Source organism: Dermochelys coriacea, chromosome 7 (assembly GCF_009764565.3).
Source record: "Dermochelys coriacea isolate rDerCor1 chromosome 7, rDerCor1.pri.v4, whole genome shotgun sequence".
Lineage (NCBI taxonomy): Eukaryota > Metazoa > Chordata > Testudines > Dermochelyidae > Dermochelys > Dermochelys coriacea.
In genome coordinates, this window is record NC_050074.1 from 64,933,321 (window position 1) to 64,953,725 (window position 20,405).

Consider the following 20,405-nt stretch of genomic DNA (forward strand, 5'->3'; position numbering starts at 1 on the left):
ATTTAAAATTTGAGACACCATAAAGAGGGCCAGTTGGCCACTAGTGTGCTGCTTGGCTATCATTTCACTTAATGTATAAAGGAGGACATTATAGTTATTACTTATATTGGCATAAGAAGGGCATTCTATCACATGAGAACTAACTGAGAGCAAATGCAGCACAACAATCTGAAGGTGTGAATAAGTAAAATAAATTGCTACATTTTATCCCAAGGAACGTCTGTCCATTACAGAACTGCAGGGAAAGGACCTGCAAAAAACAATTAAAAAGTCTTGGGTTGGATAATTACACAACCATCTAATAGGAGTCTAACTACCCCCTCTGCCTTGCCCCATCCCCACTATGCATATAAAACTCTCAAGTGAGAGAAAAAGAAGTTGGGTGCATGTCTTGAAAGCAGGAAGTAAATAACTTTACAAGCTTTGCTAATGTATGTGTGAGACACATGAGCAAAATAAGGAGGAAAATGCATATGGACCTCCAGCTCTGCTGTTTGTACCATGTTTGATTCAAGTTTCCATTGTGATGCCAATGTGGATAGAATGTGGCTCCACAGTTGCTGGCATATAGGACCAACAGTGAAGAAGTTAAGATAGCTCTGTTGCCTCGTAGTCAAATACAAACAGCACTAGGACACATGCTATGGGGAGGAGGTGTCATTCATTCAGTACAGATCAATGGCTATCTCTGTGCCACTTCCTATTCTTCTTCCTGTGACAGTCTAAACACTGACACACGGGAGGAGTAAGTGGATGGGTGAATCATGCAGCATTAATCCTCCTGTCCAAGGGAATGAATTCAGGATTGCCACAAACCACTCTGACTGGACTAAGAACAGGAGTACTTGTGGCACCTTGGAGACTAACAGATTTATTGGAGCATAAGCTTTCGTGAGCTACAGCCCACTTCATCGGATGCATTCAGTCTGACTGGACTGTGAGCTCTAATTCTGCTCCCTAACTTTGCTGTTGAGGAAGTCTGTCTAAATCACCAACTACTAAGCTTAGTTGTGCTAGAAAACTAATGAAGCACAAAACTAAAATAAATCCCAAAATACGCCTAATGGTGTCTTGCAACTTAAGCTGTACATATTTTTAATACACATTTTCTGCATTAATGACTGTGGTAATAGTGTCATGGATTCAGTGTTGCTAACTCCAGATGTTCAAAAAATGTCACAAATCAGGTCCCCCTTTCCCACAAAAAGACAAGATTGGAGTAGGAATGGATGGAAGGGGGAGGGTTTTATTTCTGTTGTATGGGGAGATACTTTTGTGCATACAGATCCATTTGTAACTTTTCATTAAAAATTATGATCTGATCAATTAAAAGAGGAGGAGATGGTGGGGAAAAATAACACTTTCAAGAGCAAAGAGTCAGGAGGACTGCAGGAATTTAAAAAATATGCAATCTCTAATTAAAAACAGAGTATACTGGGGAACGGGACAGCATGAGATTGTGTATCTAACTTTATTGAAGGCGTTACATGTTATTCTCGGTGTAACAAATCAGCAAGCCTTACTTCAAGATTATAGTGTAAGACGCCTAGATCAACATAATACGAGAAACACATACTGGAACAGCTTCTGTAAAGGAAAGTAGTCTCTCTATAATCTAGTACAATTCTTTTAGCATGTCATGACTGTTGACTTCAATGGGCTTTATATGGCTAGTGGATGTGGAAGTGTCTGCCTTATAATTTAATTCAGGCTGCTATGCTGTCTTTGATTCAGCTTACCTTCCTCAATCACTCATGCAACAAAGGTTTCAGAGTGGTAGCCATGTTAGTCTGTATTGACAAAAAGAACGAGGATTACTTGTGTCACCTTAGAGACTAATACATTTATTTGAGCATAAGCTTTTGTGGGCTAAAGCCCATTTCATCAGATGCATGCAGTGGAAAATACAGTAGGAAGATTATTATACACACACACACACACACACACACACACACACACAAAAATGGGGGTTGCCATACCAACTCTAACGAGACTAATCGATTAACGTGGGCTATTAGCAAGAGAAGAAAACACACCTTTTGTAGTGATAATCAGGATGGCCCATTTCAAACAGTTGACAAGAAGGTGCGAGTAACAGTAGGGAGAAAATTAACATGGGGAAATAGTTTTTAGTTTGTGTAATGACTCATCCACTCCCAGTCTTTATTTAAGCCTAATTTAATGGTGTCCAGTTTGCAAATTAATTCCAGTTCTGCAGTTACTCATTGGAGTCTATTTCTGAAGTTTTTTGTTGAATTGCCACTTTTAGGTCTATAATTGAGTGTCTAGGAAGGTTGATGTGTTCTCCAACTGGTTTTTGAATGTGTTAATTCTTGACATCTGATTTGTGTCCATTTATTCTTTTGCGTAGAGACTGTCCGGTTTGGCCGATGTACATGGCAGAGGGGCATTGCTAGCACATGATGACATATCACATTGGTAGATGCGCAGGTGAATGAGCCTCTGATGGCGTGGCTGATGTGATTAGGCCCTATGATGGTGTCCCCTGAATAGATATGTGGGCACAGTTGGCAACGGGCTTTGTTGCAAGGACAGGTTCCTGGGTTAATGGTTCTGTTGTGTGGTGTGTGGTCGCTGGTGAGTATTTGCTTCGGGTTGAGGGGATGTCTGCAAGCAAGGCTGGCCTGTCTCCCAAGATCTGTGACAGTGATGAGTCATCCTTCAGGATAGGTTGTAGATCCTTGATGATGCGCTGGAGAGGTTTTAGTTGGGGGCTGAAGATGATGGCTAGTGGCATTTGTCACCTTCTTTGTTGGGGCTGTCCTGTAGTAGGTGACTTCTGGGTACTCTTCTGGCTCTGTTTCTTCACTTCAGCAGGTGGGTACTGTAGTTGTAAGAATGCTTGATAGAGATCTTGTAGGTGTTTGTCTCTGTCTGAGGGGTTGGAGCAAATGTGGTTGTATCGTAGAGCTTGGCTGTAGACAATGGATTGCGTGGCATGGTCTGGATGAAAGCTGGAGTCATGTAGGTAAGTATAGCGGTCAGTAGGTTTCTGGTATAGGGTGGTGTTCATGTGACCATCGCTTATTGGCACTGTAGTGTCCAGGAAGTGGATCTCTTGTGTGGACTGGTCCAGGCTGAAGTTGATGGTGGGATGGAAATTGTCAAAATCATGGTGGAATTCCTCAAGGGCTTCTTTTCCACAGGTCCAGATGATGAAGATGTCATCAGTGTAGCGCAAGTAGAGTAGGGGTGTTGGGAAACGAAAGCTGAGGAAGCATTGTGCTAAGTGAGCCATAAAAATGTTGGCATACTGTGGGGACAAAGTCATAAAGTTCAGCCACCAGGTGGCACCATAACCTCAGCCGTGCAGAACACAATGCCAAGAACAAATCTGCACAGACACACCCCTAGAACTCCAACCAGGAGTATTCTATCTGCTACCCAAGATCCATAAACCTGGAAATCCTGGATGCCCCATCATCTCAGGCATTGGCACCCTGACAGCAGGATTGTCTGACTATGTAGACTCCCTCCTCAGGCCCTATGTTACCAGCACTCCCAGCTATCTTTGAGACACCGACTTCCTGAGGAAACTACAATCCATCGGAGATCTTCCTGAAAACACCATCCTGGCCACTATGGATGTGGAAGCCCTCTACACCAACATTCCACACAAAGATGGACTACAAGCCATCAGGAACAGTATCCCCAATAATGTCACAACAAATCTGGTGGCTGAACTTTGTGACTTTGTCGTCACCCACAACTATTTCACATTTGAGGACGATGTATACCTTCAAGTCAGCGGCAGACTAGAGTTGGTATGGCAACCCTCATTTTTTCGTGTTCTCTGTATATATCTTCCTACTGTATTTTCCACTTCATGCATCTGATGAAGTGGGCTTTAACCCATGAAAGCTTATGCTCAAATAAATATGTTGGTCTCTAAGGTGCCACTAGTACTCCTCATTCTTCATGCTACAAACACTTTCAAGCATAGTGCTTACTACAGTGAAGAGTCCATTGTGTCAAGAACACACTTGGAAGCAGTTACAGCACAGGTTCTCAACTGCCTTCCCTTTTATTATGGCTGTGCCAGGCAGCACTTTTTCTTCCTGCTGTAACAGGGGTTTATTTTATGGAAAAGGCTAAGAACCACTGGTTTACAGGATTGGGTCCAAAATCCCCTGGATCTGGATTCAACATTCTGCATACGAGCTTTAGCAATACCTAACTGCTTTGCTGACGGTTATTCAGTAGTTTCTGTGCTATTCTGGAAAACTGTGGTGTTCCTTGGGAATGACAGAATTCCACTGAAATCAGAATGGAACTTCCTATGTACCTGGAAAGTTGGACAATTCTGGGGGGGTGTTTCTGCCTCTCTTCAGCACCAATTGCATGAGGCAGCTGCAAAACTTTTAACTTTGAATTTTCTAACTTGTGCTATTGATGTTGAACTCTGACACCCAAATTGTCACATTCGATGCATCAACAGCTACTGAACTGATTTAAAAATAAGGTTTTCATAAAATAAATACCTACAAAAGTTTTTAAAATGACATCTCAATGTACCAAGTTTATGCCTTATGTGGTCCGACACGAATGAGATATTAACCTCCCTCAAAAGATGGGTTTCTAATGTAATAGAATAATCTACTGCTGCACTATCAAATGCCAATATAATAAATCTAAGTTTGAGAGAGTTCCAAAATTTAAATCAGCTCTGATTTGAGAAGAATACTGCTTCTAAGAACTCTGTTGCACTGGGGATTCGTTTTCCCAGGCTAGGTCACCCATTCTGGGCCTATAAAATTAGCAAAAGATCTAAAAAGTTGGATCATTTCCCAATGAGGTGTCAATATTTCAAGTCAGTTTTGTTAGCTTCATCACATGAAGTATCTAAATATATAAAGTTTACACTTTTTCTACACATCGGGGTCCAGATGTACAATTCTAATTCATGCTCATTCAAGTAATTCTACTATAAATGGGACTACTCATGTGAGTAACTCTCAGCTATTTGATTTGTAAGAAAACCCCAAGACAAATGAGTGAAAGAAAAGAAAGTCTTACACTCGGAGTTATTCACTTCTGTTCTATTTCCACAAGTGTTTTTGGATATGGAAAAGAACTGCATCATTAAAAAATAGGTCTATCATATCAAAAGTCATCAGCTATGAAGACAACATGAGCAACTAGTGTTGATGCCCAAGGCTTTTTCCAAAAAGGGAGTACAAAATTAGTCTAATGAATTGAATGGCAAGGAAAAGTTCAGATTGTTTATCTGTCTGTGTGTATTGGCCCCAGACAGAAGATGAAAAGCAGAAGTGCACAACAAAAACAGTAGGAAGAGGAGCTTGAAATGAGGTAGAGGTAGAATTTTTTTGAACATAGAAACAAGCATTCTGCAATTCTTAATTCTGGAAATTAAATAATTCTTATGTTTTAGACATTTTACAGTACTAATTGGAATTGAGTAATAATCTGAGAGTACAACAAATCCTTTATGATCCAAAAAATTATTTCTGATGAGATAGTTGAGAGATTTCTTTTAGTAGTGTTATTGTTTTGTACTTACATAGTGTGACACTGCTCTCCATATTCTTCATAGTGGTATTATTATAGGATTATGATATAAATAGGATGTCTTATGCAAGATGGGTCATGTGAGATGTCATTGAAAAGGTTATGATTTGCTGAATACAGTTATTGTTGTATGCATGTATAATTTTTGTATCTGAAGTTATAAATGTTGACTATGTATCTGTATTTCAAATGTAGTTACACCTGGGTAACGCTCACTAGACAAGATGCTTTCAGTCTAGATAGCTGGTTGGGAAGGGCCTATTCAGGGCAATGAATCATTGATAGAACAATAGGCCTTAGAAGAAGCTTATCTCCCACCTGCGGAGCCTTGCTGAGAAAACTACAGACAGCTTCTAAGTAATGGCTGCTATGACTCTACAAGGACATGTGACCAAACTACATATCTCTATAAATTCCATTCCATCTTGGGATGTCAGTATTTTTCCAGACTGGTCTGGAAAACCAAGCTTTGGAACAAAGGGTTCCCACCATATGCAAAAGCTATATAAGGCGGGGGTGACATCACCTGGGGTTCTTCATTTCCCACATAAGACAACTCCTGGAAACACCCAAGGACCAAAGATTGAACTGGAGAAAGTGCTGGACCCAGGCTAAAGGGATTTTTAGCCAGTGGATGAAACACTTGGAGATTCCAAGCTGCAAAGCAAGTGAAGCTTGCCCCTTAAGAATCTGCAGCCTGCTTGTATCAACTCTTACTGTGACAATTTAATATATTAAGGTTAGTTTGCATTTTTTGTTTATTTGCTAGGTAATCTGCTTTGGCCTCTTTGCTATCACTTAAAATATATCTTTTGTAGTTAAACTCATTTTTGCTTTATCTAAACCATTGAGTTAAAATGAAGTGTCTGAGAATCATAATTCAGGGACAAAGGTTGTTCCATATACCTCTCCACATTGAGGGAGGGGGTGAACTTTATGAGCTTACACTGTACAGTTCGCTGTGCAGCAAAGATGGTATTATTTTGGATTAAGAATCCAGAGGGGGTGAGTGCATGGGGAGTTGTCTGGGCTATAAACTTACTATGCAGGGGCTGGTCGGAGAGCCTGCATGTAACTGCAGCTGGATGTGGCCTTACCTGTCTGAAGGCTGGTGAAAGTGCAGGCTGGAAGGCTTTGCAACTTGTCACAGCTGTACAGTGAGAGAGGAAGCCTAGGCTGGTGAGTCAAGAGCTCGGTGGTCCCCCAGTTCCCGTGGCACCCTGTGGGAATCCATCACACATAGCACTTTTCATTCAGAGATCTCAAAGTACTTTACAGATCAGGGAAATTTCTTTTATTCCTATTTTACAGATATGGGAAATGAGGGACAACAGTTAAATGACTTGCTGAGGGTCACCACAGTCAGTAGCAGCGGTGAGAAATCATTTCTGACTCCCAGTCCTGTGGCATTACAACTGGACCACACTGCCTCCTTAGAATTTCATAATACAATATTTTGTTGTGGCATATAGTGAGAAAAAAAATAGCTAGGGATTCATGAACTATCATAGAAGATTAGACCATTCAGTTTGGTATCCTGTCTTGAGAAGTGACCACTATCTGATACTTCAGGGAAGAGCCAGTCTTCTACCCCATTATTACAACAGACCTAAAACAATTGTTCAGTGCTGTGAATGAAAAAAAAAAAAAAAGTCAATATGAACAGTAAACCATAGAGAACTGCTGAAGAATTCAATGATTATCTAGAGTTTAGTTTAGGAAGTAAAGAGTTTGCATAGCCTCACAATAAAATGCATTTTGCTTCCTCCCCACTCCAAATACGTTGTGATGGATTGATAGCATCAACTAGAATACATACAAGGGCTCAGCAAGATTCTCAAACATCTCTCTGTAAACGTGCAAACCTTTTACTTTTCCACTTCTGGGCCAGTCTTAAAGAGAGAATGCCTTTTGCTGATTTGCATGATGATTTTGTAATATGAAAATGAATGATTTCACAACACAGTCACATGGGGCCTTTAGCAGGATTTGAACACAGTCCACATGGGGTGTCAAGTTAGTGCATTAATCAACAACTCCCTTTCATATTCCAGAAATCTCACTAGATTCCACTTTCAAACAGTTCTCCAGCTTAAGAAAGAATCAGCCTGGCAAGTCCAATTTGCCTCTAAACAATCTGTTTGTTACTTCAAGGGGCTTTCATGTTTTTCAAAAGTACAGCTGAACCAGCCTTGAAATCAAGCTTCTGACACAAAGCAACTAAATTGCATTAATGAGTATAGGTCCAGGCTCTGAGAAGCAGTGACAAAATTCCCAACAGCTATATTGGAACCAGAAAAGATTTGAATCTGCACTTTTGAAAAATAAGCAAGTGATCGTATTAAGAAAGTTAGTGCCGAATTCATCTTACTGTACCTATTCCTGGTTTCCAAGCACTCCAAATCATTGTTTTAGATTAAGTTTTTTAAATTAAACTGGTTTAAAAAGAAAACTGTGAAGATTAAGTTCTGTCTACATCACTTATAGGAGACAGTCAGATTAGTCTAATCTGTTTGGTTAGAACAGCAGAACTAACCTTTCAAGGTTCCTTCCCCACTCTGAACTCTAGGGTACAGATGTGGGGACCTGCATGAAAGATCTCCTAAGTTTATTCTTACCAGCTTAGGTTGAAAGCTGCCACCATCAAAGTGTCTAACAAAAACGACAGGTGAAGTGCCCACCTGGAAACGTTTCCCCCCAAAAAATAATCCCCCCAAGCATTACACCCCCTTTCCTGGGGAAGGCTTGATAAAAATCCTCACCAATTTGCATAGGTAAGCACAGACCCAAACCCTTGGATCTTAAGAACAATGAATCAGCAATCAGGTTCTTAAGAAGAATTTTAATTAAAGAAAAAGTAAAAGAATCACCTCTGTAAAATCAGGATGGTAAATACTTACAGGGTAATCAGATTCAAAAAACAGAGAATCCCTCTAGGCAAAACCTTAAGTTACAAAAAAATACACATTCCATTCAGCCCAACTTATTTTATCTGCCATTTAAACAAAACAGAATCTAATGCATATCTAACTAGATTACTTACTGACTTTTTACAGGAGTTCTGACCTGCATTCCTGTTCTGGTCCTGGCAAAAGCATCACACAGACAGAGAGGACCCTTTGTTTCCCCCTTTGGCATGTTTATCATACCAGGCTTTTTGCTCTTTTTGAGCATCTTTTAGGTTTTCTTTAGCAAGGACTTAAGAGGTTTGGAGGGTGATTTGTAGGTGGTTACAAAGTCCAGAATGTTAGTTCCTAGAGAAGGTGTAAACCCCTCCCATTGCTGCTTCACCAACTGTAATGGCCCCTTAACCTCGTGGCCATATACAAGTTCAAATGGTGAAAATCCTAAACTGGGATGCGGTACAGCTCTGTAGGCAAAGAGCAACTGCTCCAACACTAGGTCCCAATCACTGGAGTGCTCATTTACAAATTTACGTATCATGGCCCCCAAAGTTCCATTAAACTTCTCCAGCAGGCCATTTGTTTGATGGTGGTAAGGAGAGGCAACCAAGTGATTTACCACATGAGATTCCCAAAGGCTTTCCATAGTTCCTGCCAGGAAATTAGTTCCTGCATTTGTGAGGATGTCAGAAGGCCAACCTACCCTGGAAAAAATGCCTGGCACACACTTTTAGCCCTAGTGCGGCTTAGAGCAACTGCTTCTGGTCATTGGGTGGCAAAATCCATGAAAGTCAGTATGTACTGCTTTCCTCTGGGTGTCTTTTTCGGAAAAGGACCCAGAATATCCACAGCTACTCACTGAAATGGAACCTCAATGATGGGGAGTGGCTGAAGAGGGGCTTTGACCTGGTCTTTGGGTTTTTCCACTCTTTGGCACACCTCACAAGACCGGACATAGGTAGAAACATCCTTGCCCATTCCCTCCCAGTGAAATGACCTCCCCAACCGGTCTTTGGTCCTGTTCACCCCAGCATGGCCATTAGGATGATCGTGGGCTAAGCTCAAGAGCTTTTCCCGGTACTTAGTTGGAACTACCAACTGTCTCTGAGGATGCCAGTCTTCCTGGTGTCCACCAGAAAGAGTTTACTTGCATCAGAGTCCTCTTTCTACAACAAACCTGGATCGATTAGAAGAGCTGAGAGGCAGTGGGTTGCAAGAAGTGGATTCAGTGCTGGGAATGGGTCTAGTGCTGGTTGTTCCACTGATTCTAGGACTGGCTCTGTCTGGGTCTCTGGGACTGGATCCACTACTGCTGTTGCTGATGTTGGCATGGGGTCCGGTTCCATCACCTCTGACTGGTACTGATAGAAGTTTCTGGAATAGAGCTAAGTGTAACAGCTTGCTTAGCCTGGCTGCGGTTGACTATTCCCACCCTCTTGGCTAGCTTCACATGATTGGCCAAGTCTTCCCCCAACAGCATGGGGATGGGACAATCATCAGACTGCAAAAGTTCACGTTCCTGACCAGCCGTTGTACTGGACAGGCAACTTGGCTGTAGGCAAATTGAAAGAGTTGGATTTGAAGGGTTGAATTGTCACTGATCTCTAGGTCGATTAAATTGGGGTCCACTAAGGAAGCATAGATAGCAGACACCTGTGCGCCGGTGTCCCTCCACGTGGTGACCTTCTTCCCGCCCACACTCCCATTTTCCTCCGCTCCAAGGGTATCTGGGGCTAAGGACCTCTGGTGTGATTCTGGTGCAATGAACTGTAATTGGTTGGGGTTCTTGGGGCAGTTGGCCTTTACATGCCCTGGCTTATTACATTTAAAACATCGTCCAGCTGACAGGTCACTGGGGCGAGGTGGGTTGCTGGAGAACAGTGTGGCAGGACGATAAGGTATCTGGAGTATTCCTTGGTGTGTAGTTGGGGCCTTGCGCTGCCCCCGGTAGTAGGGTGTGGTCTGAGGGTGTCCCTTCTGGTATCCGCTCCAACTGCGACCAGGATTGTTCCTCTCTCCTCCCATTTTGTTCCGGCTTGCCCCGCCTCTCTGGAGGTCTGGGACTGCTCGTATCAATCAGCATAAGCAGTAAGACTTTCTGCTGAGTCCATTTCCTTATCCCATAAACACTTTTATTTCCTCCTTGGACATTTTCAGGAATTGCTCCTGAGCTATCAAACCACACATTCCGTCAAAGCTAGCGACACCCCTTCCTTGGGCCCATTTATCTAACAGATCCTTCATCTGGTTTAGATAAGCCACATTACTTAGTCCAGGCCCTCTCTTAAGGGTTCGAAATTTTACTCTGTATGTTTCAGATGCAATTTGAAATTGCTTTAAAAAACCAAATCTTTGAACTTATTATAGTCAGAAGCCTCATCAATAGGCATCTTATTGAACATGTCCAGAGTTCTTCCAGTCAATTTTGCGACCAATGTGGTCATCTTGTGTGCTTTCGGAACTTTATGGAGAGTGCACAGTCTCTCAAAGGTGAAAAAAATATTCAGCAATATCACTGGGTTCATCATACTGTGGACATAGTTGCTCCCATTTGTGGATTGTTGGGGAAGGATTCTTAGAGTTATCCAGTAGATTCCGCTCAGCCCTTACCTTCTCCAACTCCAGTTCACGCTTCCTCTCTTTCCTCTCCATTTCTTTTTCCCTTGCCTCCATAGCTCTCCTGTAGGCAGCCTCTTTAGCTGTTTCTGCCTTGGGGTCTGTCATGTTTGCCTCTCTGTTTTTAACTAACTTTCAACTCGAGAGTTAGAAATAAAAACAAAAAAAAAAACTTGGCTTGTCAAAAAAAAAAATAGGTTGTGCTGTAACCAGATACCTATGTTCTCTGATCGTGATTGTCAGCCTACAGAAAATCCTTTAAAAAACAACCACATAACACCACCTTTGTCTCCAGGCAAATAGACAGGAAACCCCTCTAGTTGCTCTTAGGTCAAAAAACACAAAAACACAAAACAACCTCTTCAGGTCTGTGAAGAACTTGTGAATTTCCCTGCAGGAGGTTAACTACCCTGCCTTTAGATAGAGAAACTCCAGCTCACAAAAGCAAGCTCCCTTTTGTCTCTGCTCTGGCCCCCAGGCAGAGACAAAAAACGCCAACTGCTTTCAGCTTTCAGAGTAGCAGCCGTGTTAGTCTGTATTCGCAAAAAGAAAAGGAGTACTTGTGGCACCTTAGAGACTAACAAATTTATTAGAGCATAAGCTTTCGTGAGCTACAGCTCACTTCATCGGATGCATCCGATGAAATGAGCTGTAGCTCACGAAAGCTTATGCTCTAATAAATTTGTTAGTCTCTAAGGTGCCACAAGTACTCCTTTTCTTTTTGCTTTCAGCTTAAAACCTGTTTGCAAGCAGCCCAAAGGGGGGAAAAAAATATCCTTTTAAAATATTCTTCTGGTTCAAAATGATCCCACCGCTCTGCCACTATGTCAAGGTTCCTTCCCCACTCTGAACTCTAGGGTACAGATGTGGGGACCTGCATGAAAGACCCCCTAAACTTATTCTTACCAGCTTAGATTAAAAGCTGCCACCACCCAAGTGTCTAACAAAAATGACAGGGGAAGAGCCCACTTGCAAATGTCTCCCCCCACCCCAAAAAAATATCCCTCTAAGCATTACACCCCCTTTCCTGGGGAAGGCTTGGTAAAAATCCTCAATTTGCATAGGTGAATACAGACCCAAACCTTTGGATCTTAAGAACAATGAAAAAGCAATCAGGTTCTTAAACGAAGAATTTTAATTAAAGAAAAAGTAAAAGAGAGTGACCTCTGTAAAACCAGGATGGTAAATACTCTTACAGGGTAATCAGATTCAAAACAGAGAATCCTTCTAGGCAAAACCTTAAGTTACAAAAAGACACAAAAACAGGAATATACATTCCATTCAGCACAACTTATTTTATCAGCCATTTAAACAAAAAACAGAATCTAATGCATATCTAACTAGATTGCTTACTGACTCTTTACAGGAGTTCTGACCTGCATTCTTTCTCTGGTCCCGGCAAAAGCATCACACAGACAGAGAGAGGACCTTTGTTTCCTCCCCCTCCAGCTTTGAAAGTATCTTGTCTCCTCATTGGACATTTTGGTCAGGTGCCAGCGAGGTTATCTTAGTTTCTTAACCCTTTACAGGCGAAAGGGTTTTTCCTCTGGCCAGGAGGGATTTAAAGGTGGTTAGCCTTCCCTTCACGTTTATGACCTAAGCATTCTAGGTTCTGTTTATATGTGGTTGCTAAAACTGCAGCACAGATTACAAGTGGCAATACTCGGACATGTTCTGCCATGCTAATGACATCCATAACAAATATAGCCCTACTGACCTGATAGCTCTGCTTGTTGCTGAATTGTAATCAAAATGGGTAGTTTGAAGCTGTAAATAGGAGCTTTCTCCCCTCCTCTCCCAGCTACCCCCAATTCTCTTTTTCTCCTGAAGTCCAGCTCTAAAGGTAAAGGTAATTGGAAAGTGGCAAGCACATTTAAATCTCCCCCCAACCCGTTTGTTTCTTTCTTTCTTTCATCCACGTTAGCAATCTTTTCAATTAATAGAACTTTACTGTCCCAAACATCTGTGAGGCTGTTAAAAGAGCAGAATACATTCCCCTGGGAAAGCTTAACAGATTCATCCAGTTCAGAATTCTGTTAGTAAAGTTTTACTTGACAGGATTTCACTTGGCATTAGAACAGTAATAACATCAGCATTTTTTCCTTTAAAAAAAAAACAAAAAACACAAAGGATGAAAGATATAAATTGTATCATGTGGCTAGCAAAGACATGTAGATACTTCCAACTTCCTTATATTTACAGTGTATGAAGATGAAATCTATATTCCTGTTTGAAATGGGGAAGGAGGGAAAGCATGATGACACTCTCCAGAATTCAGAAGACATATGCTGGTCTTAAATGAACTGGCAGACCCTAGAGAATCATTTTTTCCATAGATAATAGCAAACAAATATAAGCCATGAATAGCTAGGTAAACCATTGTGCTCGTATCCGGCTTGTGGTCCGGTTCACTACAGTATCACATTTGATATACGAGGGCAATCCAATGGCTGGCTACCCAAGTTGACATCTCTGAAGAAGTCATTTTTGCAAGGCTTTGACATCACAGATATAAGTTCCCTTTCATGGCAACGTGAGTCACACATGCAGAAGGAGAGAAGGGACCCTGCTGATAAAGGTGCATGTCTTTAGTTTCACTACAGTTTACACTCAATGAAGCATATTCCATCTGTGAAAAACAGTTCTGCTTATTTAGTGTTCCTCATATAGCAGCATGCTTTTAAATACGGCTTTTGAGGGGACAGGGAAGGAGAGAGAATGCAGAGAGAGCATAGCAGCCAGGCTCACACCTGGGACAATAAAATAGTAGATTTTGAATTTGTATAAATTTAGCAAATTTATATTAAGTGTTCCCTAACAGTGCTGGGGCTTCCAGCTTCTAACAAGCACACCAGTACCAATTCATTCCTTCTGTATCCTGCCAGCCCAATCTCAATTAATTTGGTGGGCCCCCTCCCAGCTGGTGCCCCTGCAGCTCCAGAGTGTCTTCTTCATGACCCACTCTTCTCCTCTTGCTTCCCAGACCTGTGGCCTGCTGGCAACTTCACCATGGGCCTCTTGACTCTCCTTCCCAGAAGCCTGTGTTGCAGGGAGAAGGAGATGGGTGGGGGGGGGAGGGGAGGGGAGCAGAGAGGAGTTGACGCATTATTCATGAGAGGGGAAAAGCCACTCTGAACTTCTGGATAACTCCCACTCCTTCTTTCCCACTCCCCTTTTGTGAAAGTGGTATTGGCGTTTCCCTTTTCCCTCTCCCATGCCCAACCTCAAAACACATCTGTTGGAGAGCACTGCTTGCAACATGCAACTGGTCTGGTGCCAAGGAGATGGGGAATGGCAAGTTTCAACCCACCAGTGTAGGGGATCATTGTAGACCTGCAGAAGGATCTGAAAACCAGCAATTTAAAGGGGAAACCCAGGAGAAGGCAGGTCTCAAGGCATTATCCTCCTATATGCCCTGCCTACCAAAGTTGTCCCTTTGCTATCCCAGTTGCCCGTAGAGTCTGTTCTTTTGCTTGAAGGGCAACTAGGTGTTATCACTGTAGGATAAGCAAAGATACTTCCAAACCCTCACTGCAAAAAAGGATAAGCCTCAAATCTGAAGCATCGTTAGGTAGAGGGAATACCAGTCACTGCTCTCAGCTAATTGCTCTTTCCTTAGGCAGTGTATTCCTGAGTCTTATATGCTACCAGCTCACATTTTGACTCTTTCACCATGACTGAGATATCTTGTTCTCCCAGCAACAGGGTGGAGATAAACCTGCAGGTTAAAAGCACGTCTTTCTTTCAGCAGTAAATGGCAAACTTGTCTGCACTGCAGCAGAATCGACACACTGTGATGGAGACTTGGATCCTCTCTGCTGAAGCAGCTGCAGCACAGAAGCTCATTTAAGCTGCCAAGTAGAACTGCTGCAGCCAAGCAGAGCTGCTAAGGTTGGTAAGCAGCAAGCTCCAAAGTTAGTCCTGGGACCACTGTAATGGGGTGTTGTACATAACTTGTTACGAAAAACCCCTAAGGTTTGAGACAGCTATGCCCGTTTTCCATCCCTTGGCTCGCAGTTTCAGTTTACATCACCTCCTCACCTTTCCAAATGCCAGTTCTCAGCAGTTTTATTCAAGACGGTTCATGCAACAGCTGACATGCAAATAGTATTAGCTGTTCTAATAGACTAATAGTGTGTTACATGTGGCCTCCTAACTTTGCACTTGCTCATTAGGTTGAATATTTGCTCTCCAGATTGCTCTCACATTGACCACAGACAGACACTCCCATATCATCCAAGAGATGACCAGTTGCACTTCTACAAAAACAGGAGTAGGTGTTCTTCCTTGGTAATGCTGATCATGAGCAAAGGGAAACAAACCTTTCCTTGACTAGAAGATCTAAGTCAAGGAGAAATTCTTTGGAGCCCTTGTTTCAGAAGGAAGGATTTCCCTCCCTCCCATTCACATATGCATACACAGAAAAGTTAATTTCAATGGCAAAGGAAAAATGTGCAACAGAAAATTGTACCTGGTTTTGTATGGATACAGAAGGGGGAATGGATGGGGACAAAAGAAGCCTCCACACCTGGTGCCTCTGCATCCAATTGTTTGTATATTGGCCATATATTATTCAGCCCTTAAGTGTTTCTGTATGTTGTATCAAGTTCCTGACAATGTGACCCCAGATAAACAAGAAACAAAGCTGGATCTCAGGCTGGGTGGAAGCCTTTTTTGTGTGTGTCTGTAGTTTGTAGTTCTCTTGGTTAAATGCCTCCTGCTAAAAGCTGGCTATGATTCATTATGATGTTGCTTAAAAAGTGCAAGGACCTGGGTCTCCAATGCTACTCACAATACTAGAAACCCCAAAGGGGACGGAGGGGGGAGCAAAGACCCATCCCTTCTCTGCACCAGCCAGTGGTGCTGGCCTGTCATGAGGAGAAATATGCTGCATTTTTTCCCCCCAAGCGATGTAACAAATAGCCATGCTCCCCTGGAGATCCTGTCTCAGGCATAATGCTTCTGGGAGCTCTGTCCTTCCTTTTAACTGAGGGAATACTGTAGTCACCAGCTCTAGCCCTAGAGGGAGATAATCTTAAAGTGGATTTATTTCTCTCCAAAAACATCTGGCAAGGTCATATGACTCAGCTTCTAGTCATAACATTTTATTTCCTCCTGCATATTTTTAAAAAGTAAAATTTTTCTGTCTGCTTTAGGGTTCCATTTAGCGCAGTGATAGAATCCTGTAGTGTTTCATTTTATGGTGTTCGAGGTTTATAAACTGGTGGATAATGATTTCCTTTCAGGGCATAAAGAACAGAACACCGGTAGCCCCTTTATTGGGCTCTCTGGAAACATGTCCAAACCAGATAACCCAAGATAAGGTATGTAGTACCAGCCATATTTTTCAGTGGTCTGCACAAAACTTTAGAGTGAGTCTAAAAGTGAAACACCACAAAAAGTAAAGAAACCCGCACTAGACCAGTGGTTCCCAAACTGGGGTTCACGAACCCCTGGGGTTTGCAGAACATTACAGGGGGTTTGCCAGAAAAATTTCACTCATGGCAGCCAGAGGACCCAGGGCATTGGAGGCAGCACGTGGGACCTGGTTGCAGGGCAGACAGCCCGAGCTCCAGGGAGCGTGGGGCTGGGCAGTTGGGGCTGGCAGCCCGAGCCCTGCTCGCGTCAGCGGGGGAGCCAGCCACCTGAACCCCAGCACTCTGAATGGGGCTGGCAGCCCAAGCCCCAGTGAGAGTGGGGCCAGACAGTTGGGGCTGGCAGCCCAAGGCCCGGCGGTCAGCGGTGCTTGAGCTACAGCCCAAGCTCAGTGGAATTCAGTTGACCGGGATGGTCAACAGGGTCCAGCAGTAGGTGTCTCACAGAGTGAGGAGGAAATTTAAATTTAAATCCCTGGAAATACTCATTTTTAGGAGGGGGTTCACAAGATTTCACAATTTAGTGAAAGGGTTTCGTGGGCTGTTACAGTTTGGGAACCACTGACCTAGACAAAACCCACTCCAAGAGATTACCAGCCTTCACCACTGGTCCAAATCACAACACACAGAGCTGGATACTGTGCACAGGTAAGTTTTTGGTAAAGTTTTTGGCACAGGTAAGGGCATATCAACAGGACCATGAAGAAACTGGCTACACCCTCATCTTGAGCTAATTACTTGCATATGAGAGGTAACAAACAAACAAGAACAATGAAGAGATCAGAGGAACAAAAGCTTGACCTGTGAGAACCTACTGTTTGGTCATATACAAAATCTGCCTTGCTTCTTTCATAGTATCAAAGCAAACTATAATGCACAGTTGTATCAGGTACTACTCAGCTATTTCAAGTTAAATGGCCCATAACATTTTACTAAATGGAAACAAGACAGAGTTAATACCACCTTTTAAAAATGCTCTTGTAAGTCTGACTTGCCTCCATGTCTACAGAGAGTAGATTTGTTTATTTACGACGTTTTCATATTGTCCATCTTAAACAGTGTAAAAGTTTGTAAAATTAATATTTAAATAGGAACAGTAAATTTAAATGTAAATATTTAAATTTAATATTTAAATGCTTATGTAACAATGATTATTGACATCCAAAGTGATGTTTTATCCTACAATCCAATGGGGAATATCGTATGTATTTTTATGATACTTTGTAAGAAGTGGCATTTCTAGGGTCACTAATTCCCATCACAATAGATATTAATAAAGGAGACATATGATGCCTGGTTATAAATTATAAAAAAAAAATCAGTTGTTCAGACAACCAAAAATCTTTCACTGGAGTAAGAATCCAACCTTTATACCATCGAATCTGAGATAAACTCTGTTCAGTTCTATGTTTTATATTTACAGCATCAGGTATACAAATAAACTGTATGCAATTCAAAATAGGGCAGGAAAAGGCTATTACACCTGTTTTGAAGCATCACTACTGAATATTTAAGAAGAAGGAGATCAACATAGAAAGACAGACGTGGAATGGAGCATCCTGTGTATGGCTGGGAGCTGACATATAGTAGCTGGTAAGACTATCATTAGAAAGGTTTCCACTATCATGGTTCGGTCACCAACAGTCCACATCACTAGCCACTGACAGTCAAAAGAGCACCTATTTGCATAGGCCCAAACTGATAATCTTTTGCTCCTTACAGTGCTGCAGATTTCTTAAAGAGAAGAGCTGATTGGCGAATTCCACTTACCACACAACACAAAGCAATAAGTAACAGATATTATAGACGCTTCCCAGACACAAACAGAATTATTTTTAAGTAAATGTGTTCATTATCGCATTAGTGTTTTGTTTTTGAATGCATGTACATTACTACTAAATATACTAAAGGCAGGGAGGCAAAGATTAAACAAACAGTATTACTAATTGCACCATGGAGAAGCCCTGTGCTTGAGAGCACTGCAGATGCCTTGAGGGGAAGCCATCTGTCTCCACTGGTGAGCTTTGCAAACATGTTTATTTGTACACAGGATAAAACAGTTGTGTCCATACCTTTTGTTCTGTGAGATTATTGCCAGTGGCCTGAAGGTAAAACATAAATTATCTTTGCAAAACAGTCACATAGAAAGGAAAAATGTATGGGTTTGTGGGCATAATAATTACCTGAATTTTAGCAATGTAGTAGTGGGGAGATTTTTCCAACTTGTATTTGCCGTTTCTTTAGTGACATATTATACATAATAATTCTCAATGACCTGAGACAACTTCTAAAACAGCAAACATTCCTCCTCTCCATCCCCCTCTCTCCCCATAACAATGGAGTTTTACTTAGCCAGTTTTGTTATCTTACTGTGCATTCTAAATAGCAATTAGAAAAGACTCCCCATGGTCTTCATTTGTCCATAAAGAGAAATTTTTACATAGGTGCATAACCATGGTTGCCAGCACTCAGTTTTAAATTCACCATGGTATCTGTGGTAGTCATCATTCTAATTAAAGAATGCCCCAAGTACACTGGGTGAAGTAAACAACATGGGGAAGTTAACGTCAAGATTTTAATGGGATCCATAGAGCATTTTTCTTACAGCTGTCGGATAACTGAACTGTTTCAATTTGCAAGGCTTTGACCATGCCTTTTCCTTGAGTTTCAGCTCATGGATTTACACAGCTTTGACATGAATGCACAAATTGGCTCTGATTTGTTCAAAACGGACTTCAGTTTTACTGGAAAAGTCTGTGAACCATTAATTTAACCCACACTGAGTTTTGAGATCATCATTAATTTATTTTTATTCACGCAATTAGAATCTTGAAAGGATCACTCCTACCTCCTCACTATTTAGTACTAGTGCAGACAGGACAGATTAAACCTCAGCCAAGAAAAGAATCTGTCCTTGTATGTCTAGGCCACATTCTCTGAGCTAAGTCAAATCCAGATTTCAGGAGCTATGGTACTTCTACAGCTTTTATCATTTCTCATGTTTACCATACTGCCTGGCATCATTACAACCTATTTTTACTTTAGCACAGAGCTTCTAGGATGTAGAAGAGAAGAAATGCATAACAATTTAAACCACATGAAAATATAATAAGTACAGTTTCTAAAAGTAGTAAAAATTGAGACAATGTTGCCTTAGCAGAACACATTAAATCATTCTATTGTGTTTGTAGAAGTGTAAGTACTTCAGATGAAACAATGGAGCAGGAGTACACACAAATTACATAGAAATGGAATTTCACTGAGGCATTCTGAGCCCTATCCTGCAAAGTGCTGAGCACAGCCTGCAAGATGCTAGTGTCCCCAATCCCACTGGGAGTTGAGGGCAGTCTGCATTTAATGGGACCAGACCCTGTATGAATTAATCTTACGAAGTTTGGAAGTTCCATTCGGCTAGACTTCAAAGTATCTAGATGTTTCTTCAAACCTCCTTGGCATACAAATGGTGTAAGATCAAACTCTCACTCTTTCAGGATTTCCAGTACTTGCTGATTTTGTCTAGGCTGGAAATATCACAGGTTTAGGTGTGTCTTGACTTTGCACTCAGGCTAGCACAGGACTGCAACTGCATCCAGCCCCTGCCTCAGGGATTCCCAGAAGGAGGTTCCTTTGGCACCCATGCAAGGGCCAGCCTGATAAGAATATGTGCTATTGTGATGTGGTGATTTTTCCACTTCTGCACCATGCCAAAAACAGGAATTGCAGAAGTACTTGGAAACTGTCCTGCCTCTCCACTTCCCCAAAACAGCCTCCCTCAAAAAACAAAACAAAAGCCCAAAACAAGACCACACATTTGACCAAACTTTCTCAGAAAGCAAATAAAAGCAGTACCAGTTTGTTTTAAGAAAAAGTCTGAGGCAGGTCTTACTTTATTCAAATACCTCTGACCATCCTAAACACAGAGCATGTGTCTTTGGGACAGTCACAATGGTTTTGATAAAGT

The 20,405-nt window shown here is 41.9% G+C and overlaps 1 protein-coding gene across 1 annotated transcript in view; it reads right to left on the reverse strand.

The window, feature by feature from the left end:
• Positions 1–20,405, reverse strand: part of KCNMA1 (potassium calcium-activated channel subfamily M alpha 1) — an 827,350-nt gene that overhangs the window by 551,267 nt on the left and 255,678 nt on the right.